Consider the following 6,498-nt stretch of genomic DNA (forward strand, 5'->3'; position numbering starts at 1 on the left):
AAGATTCTTGTCCTTAATTATTTTAATGATAAACCACACTTATTGATTTATGTATTTTCAGTCAATACTTCATCCATGACATGAAACAAAATTGATAATAGTGCACAGTCCTCTTAACTCCATTTTGATCATTAGTTGCTATTTTAGTGAGAATTTCTACAATTATGTTCACTGGGGTTATTGGTCTGCAATTTTTGTTAATTTGTGTGTATTTTCCTGGATTCAGTGTAAGGAAAGGGGTGGTATTTGCTTTATGAATAAATTTTGGAGTTCTCTCTCCAGTTCTATTTCCAAGGAACAATTTCAGAGGATTGGTTTTAGGTATTGTTTGAGTTTCTGGTAAAACTCAGCTGAAAATCCAACTGGTCCAGGAATCTTCTTTGCTGGAAGCCTGTTACTTGAGCTTCAGTGTGTTGATTGACATTTTGTGTTACATTTTACACACCCTCTTGGTTCAAACTGGGTGGATCATATGTGACACGTCATTTTTCATTGCATTCTAGATTTTTCAACTTATTGGAATATAAGATTAAAAGTCATCCTCGATTATCATCTGGATTTCGGAGATGTCTGTGATGATATCTTCTTTTTATTCTTTAATTTTGTTCTTTTTAGTCTACTTTTACTTTTAATTAGTTTGACTATGGAGTGATCATCCTTCTCTATTTTTTCATGAACTGCTTCTTTGAATCACTAATTTTTTTTCTTATTTCATTCAAATTTTTCTAATATTATCTATTTCCTATCTTCCACTTTTTTGGAAATTACTTTGTTACTGCTTTGCAAGGTCCTTAGATAAAATATTAGATTGTTTCTTGGGGTTTTTTTCTTTTGTTATGCACTCATTTATCTCTGTGCATTGTTTTTTATGACAATTCTTGTTTGTGTTCGAAAGATACTGGTATGCTGTCTTAAGATATATATATATCTTCTCCTTTCTACTATTATTCAATCCACATTCTAGAGTATTGTTTAGTTAATCTCCATCTATAAATTAGTTGTCTTTGAATGTTGCTGTTGATTCCTAATTTCTTTGCATTGTGATACCATAAAATGCAAAGAATTCACTGTGAAGGCAACACTGCATGGCCATGTAAATCTAAAAAGAATGATAGAAAGTATGATACTGGAAGGGATGACATTAATAATTTTTGTTTTTGCTAAGACTTGGATTATGACCTAAAATAACATCTATTATAAACATACTTCCAAGAACAGCTCAGAAGAAAAGAAATGCAAATATTGTCATATGAAATACTCTATGGATACCTGTAAGATCCATGTGATATACATGATCATCTTGCTCAAAATAGTCTTCATTATTTTGCATCTGGGTGTTAAGTCTGTTGGTGAAGCACATGTTTTGAAATTACTCATTAATATGTATTGTATTCTGAGTGTCACTTCAGTAAATGCTTCATTCATGTAATTAAGTGCATCAATGCTTGGAGTATAAATTATTACTAATTATACATCTTGGTCTTGGAGGGCTCCATTTGCTGGTAGGTAGGACCCTCCTTGGTTATTCTGCTTTATTTGTACTGGATGTCATTGGTGGGTGGGAACATAGCTACTCTTGCTTCTGTTTTGACTTCATTTGTAGGAACCTAGTTTTTCCTTTTTTACTGTAGCCTGTAGATCTCTCCTTATGATCCTCTCACAGACAGCATAGGGTTGGTCTTCTGTTTAAGTCCCTGCCAGTCTGTGTCCTCTCACAGGAGAGCTCAGAGCATTGACATCCAGAGTTGTCACAGAGAGGCGTTCCTTAGGATATTCTGACATTTTGAATCATTTCATGTGTTTAATTAGCTCTTAATTTTCCAGTGGTTTCTTCAGTTGCCATCTCTGGGGTTTGTATCCTTCTATGTGTGGAGTCCTTGCAGTGTATTTATGCACTGGCCATAAATTATTTTACTTTGTACTTATCTTGGAAAGTTTTTATTTCCAGTTTGATTCTGAATCATGGCTCTCCTGGGTATAGCAATCATGGTGGAAATTGCTTTCTTTCAGAATTTGGCTTATCCCTTCCAAGCCCTCCCGGGTGACAGAGTCTCAGCTGAAGACAGAAATTGGCCTTCCTTGTTTACCTCTCGGTATGTCTTGGGATATTTCTCCTGTGGCTATAAATATTCTGTCCCTTTTCCTTGGGCATTTTGATTGTGATGTGATCTGGATGAGCTCTTTTGGATCTTGTTTATTTGGGGTTTTGTCTTCCTCCTAAATGTGGGTGTGCATCTCCTTCTGAACATCTGTAAATTGTTCTATATTATGTCATTGGAAGGATTCTGACTGCATTTGCCCTGTACTTGATTCCTTTTCAGTTCCACTGAGTAGGTTGCTCTCTTCAGAGTCAGTGGAGGTGAAAAAGGAATGGAGGTTCAGGGCAACTCTGGAGGGGGTTGTCTCAGAGTTCTAGTGTACACTGGTCATGGTCTTTTTCTTCCTTACTGCTCACTAAATCTTCAAGTCATATATCCTGTCTTCAATGCCTGACATTCAGTTTTGTGTAATTGAAATTGTTTGTGATAGTTTCAACTGCATTCAACATGAGGTATGGCGTCTTTCTTTTCCAAAGTTCTCAGGGGGCTCCTCCCAGAATCCCTCGCTCTGTTCTGAATGAGATTTTATCTATTGTATGTTAGTAGTGCATTCCTCAGATCTTCTTTCACTCCACTAATCATCTTGGTAATCAAATTCATAAGTCATTCCCTGGAATTTCATTCCTTTTACTATACATGTTTTCTCTCTTGAGGGATTGTTGATTTGGGGGGAAGTTGTTTGTCTGTTTCCTTATGTTTTCACAGGTCTTCAATTTGTGCATCTGCTAGTTAAATTCCTTTTTCTCTTTGTGAAGGGACCTTTTAGTCACATGCTGTCACTTTACCTTAGCTTCACAACATGGCTTAGTCAAATCCGCCTGTTACCCTCAATCTCCAGGCTTTTTAGAAAAGAATGTGCTGCAAGTAACAGTGTTCCTTAGAGGTAAGGCAGACACCAGTAAGTACTGTCAGTGGGCTACTCCTCATCTAATTATATGAGCCCAGGCTCAGTGTGGGTGAGGAGAAGGCAATACTGACTCAATAGTTCACACAGGAATGATGAGAACTCACTTTAACCAAAACATGCAATAAAGTGTGGGGAAGGTGAGGGGTGGGTGATGATGGGAAGACTGAAGTCGGGGCAAAGACAGGGTGGGTGGGCTGGATGTGTGTTGGAGAGACACCTGATTAGCAAATGCCATTTGGATAATGAACCAATTTTCCCTCAGACGTTCATATTATTTGTGCTAGCAGGACCTGGGACAGCAGACCTAGGAGAGGCTGGGAAAAGTGGAGGTCACTTCTGATAAGCAGGAGGAGGACCTCCAAGACAGCAGGAGGCTCTGGTGAGTCACCACCTACTGTGCACCTGCAGCAGTGCTGAGAGAGCAAGTTTTGATTTCTCACCATAGAATGGTGGAAGTCAGAGCTGCAGCACCTGCTAATACTTGGATTAGCCTTTCCACCACGGGTGCCCATTGGGGAGCTTCATCCTAGGTAAAGGGTCTCCAGGGGCCCTGCATTGCCCTCTGTGGAATTTATTAGAATTACATTTAAATAGTGATGGCAGCAGACACTGAGACCTAGAGGTTTAGTGCCCTCCTTGTTTGCAGTGTTCTCTTTGGAGCATGGTGAATGCGTTAACTCAGAGAACATGGCCATGACCTCAGGTCAGAAGATTGAGCTTCATAAGACTGTGGAGTTAAGAGTTGACAGAAGGAGGCACATGAGGTCCATTAGCATGATGGGCTTCTCCCACCTGTCAAGTGGAGCACTGAAGTGTCCCTGCTGCTGTGCAGACAGTGTGGGCACAGAGGGCCTGGGCTAAGGAGCTATCCAGGCCACCCCTCCACAGGGCTCTGACATGCCCCTCAAGATCATGACTCACAGTGTCCTAGTAATACAACCAGGAAGCACTGAGGTGGGGCCTGGGTTGTGGGGTGCTGCGGGAACTGACAAGGGAACAGACACAGCACCTCGGGGCCCTGGCTCAGTCTCTGCACTGAGCACATGAGGTCTGGTTTCCCTTGATGGCCCCTGACCTCGCAGGGAGCCAACAGAGGGCAGCACCTGGGGCTTAGGAGAGGACAGGCCCCAGGTGGGTGCCCACCTGCAGGAGGACCCTCCTCGGGCAGCACACTGAGCTCTGCCCAGGAACGGGCTGGGCACCAGGTGCATGGCTCAGGCTGCTCAGGAAAGGACCCCACAGGTACCATGGAGATGTGCAGAGATAAGGCAAGGACTGGGCACTGCAGCTGGTCAGACGTTCCCTTACTCCAAAGAGCAGGGTCTTCTCCTAAGCCCACTGCTGAGAGGGACCCTCGGTTTTGTTGGCAGCATTTTGACTGCTCAGCTGTGCACCCCATATTCCTTGGGCAGGAGTGTCCCTAACATTCCCTCCACCATCCCTCCTGAGGATGATGGAGAGTGGGCACTGCTCCTGGGACCAGAGCAGGGCTGGCCCCTGGGTCTGCAGCCACATTTCCCAGTGAGACGTGTGGGGAGGATGGGCCTGGAACCTGACAGGCAGGTGGTGTCACTGCTGAGGGTTCAGACAGCAGCATACTGGGCCTGGACTGCTCTACACTGCCACCACCGTCCAGCACAGGCAGCTGAACTGAAGTCACTGTGTGAATTTGGGGTGACACAAAGTACCACACAGCCACAGAATACCTTTTATAAGGTTCATGATGGCTTTCTCCATCTCCCAGCCTCAGGCTCCCAAAAGGGGGACAAGAGAAGGTCAGAGAGGCTGACAGGAGAGAGGGGGCACGTTCAGAAGTGGGCTTTTATTTTGGGTGATGCCGTTTCTTAGAATTTTCTATCTGAAAAAGGCAAAAGGGGTAGGATTACAAAGGAGCAGGTGAGTGTGACTCAACCCCATCAGGTGACACCTAATCCTGGAACCACACCCTGGTGTCCCAGCTGGGGGAGCACCCAAGTTACTGGACCTGGCACTACCCTGCCCGACTGAATGCAATAACTGTTCAGACCCTGGAGCATCAGGACTTAAGGAGGTTCATGGAGGGCAGCTTCCCTCACTAATGGCTCTCCTCACCTGGGACCTACGCTGAGCTGATCCCTTGGAATCCAGGGAAACCTCTGCAGATGAAGAGGGAGCTGGACATAGAGAGGAAGTCACATGTCAGTGCACAGCTCCTCTGGGGACAACCACTTAGACAGTCTGTCTCCTCCTCTTCCCAAATGGTCTCCATCGCATGTTGCATCCAGTCTCTCTGCTGGTGCTGATGTGTCCTGGATTACAGGACATTAGAACATGAGGAAGGGTACACCTATGTCACACAACCAACATGACAGTGTCACAAGTTCTCCAGGAACAAGTAGTAGGCAGTGGGAGAGAAAGCAACGAGCTGGACTCAGAACTGAGCACTCAGCACCGAGAGCTTGAGTGGGTGTGGGGAGAGAGATTCGCACCAGGAAGGGATCAGGGTCCTGAGAAAAGAGCTGGGCTCAGGAGAGTGGGCTCCCCCTCTGACAGCCTTCCAGCCCCCTGAAACCACCTGCTCTCCTCTCACAGGTAAAGCTCCACTTGGGTTCAAGACAGGGACACATCTCAGGAGCACAGAGGACCTGGGCAGCCTGACCTCAGCCTCTCCAGATATCAGAAGAGCCTCACCCACATGCAAATCCCTCCTCCTGCTCTGGGTTCAAAGGCCCTCTGGGCTGTGGGAGCTCCCAGCTCTCTGCTCACACAGGGCTGAGGTCTCTGGGAAGGCAGGTGTGGTCTAGAAGATGAGGCTGCTGGGTCTTGTCCTGTGCCTGGTCACAGCTCTCCAAGGTGAGTGTCCCCAGTGTCAGACCTGGGTCCATGAGGAGGTTGTGACTGCTGGTGACTGACAGGGTGTGACTCTCTTTGTCCCCAGGTGTCCTGTGCCAGGTGCAGCTGCAGGAGTCAGGACGTGTCCTGGTGAAGCCCTCCCAGACCCTGTCCCTCACCTGTGCTGTCTCTGGATTCTCCATCCCGACTGGTAGTTATGGCTGGAATTGGATCCGTCAGCCCCCAGGGAAGGGGCTGGAGTGGATAGGGCACATATGGAGTGATGGTGATACTATCTACATCCCATCCCTCAAGAGCCGAGTGTCCATCTCCAGAGACACGTCCAAGAACCAGTTCTCCCTGCAGCTGAGCTCCCTGACCACTGAAGACACAGCCACCTATTACTGTGCAAGACCCACACTTAGAGGACCTTAGTGTGAGCCCAGACACAAACCTCTTGCAGGGTGCCCCGGGCCAGCAGGGGGCGCTCAGGACACAGAAGCTCAGGTCAGCCCAGGGGCAGGTGCAGAGGGAGGAGAGAGCTGTCACCTGAGGCCCTCAGGTTCCTGCCCAGCCAGCACCTCCCTGAGTCCACCTTGCATGGAGATTCTCGAGGTCCCTCTTCTGCACAACCTTTGAAACTTTTTCTTCTCTGGTCAGGGTTGTCTGAATTTCTCCCTC

At 46.3% G+C, this 6,498-nt stretch overlaps 1 pseudogene; it reads left to right on the top strand.

The window, feature by feature from the left end:
* Nucleotides 1–5,792: 5,792 nt before the first annotated feature.
* LOC144377664 (immunoglobulin heavy variable 4-30-2 pseudogene) lies at nt 5,793–6,252 on the top strand (annotated as a pseudogene).
* The last annotated feature ends 246 nt before the right edge of the window (nt 6,253–6,498 follow it).

This window comes from Ictidomys tridecemlineatus, chromosome 5 (genome assembly GCF_052094955.1).
Source record: "Ictidomys tridecemlineatus isolate mIctTri1 chromosome 5, mIctTri1.hap1, whole genome shotgun sequence".
NCBI lineage: Eukaryota > Metazoa > Chordata > Mammalia > Rodentia > Sciuridae > Ictidomys > Ictidomys tridecemlineatus.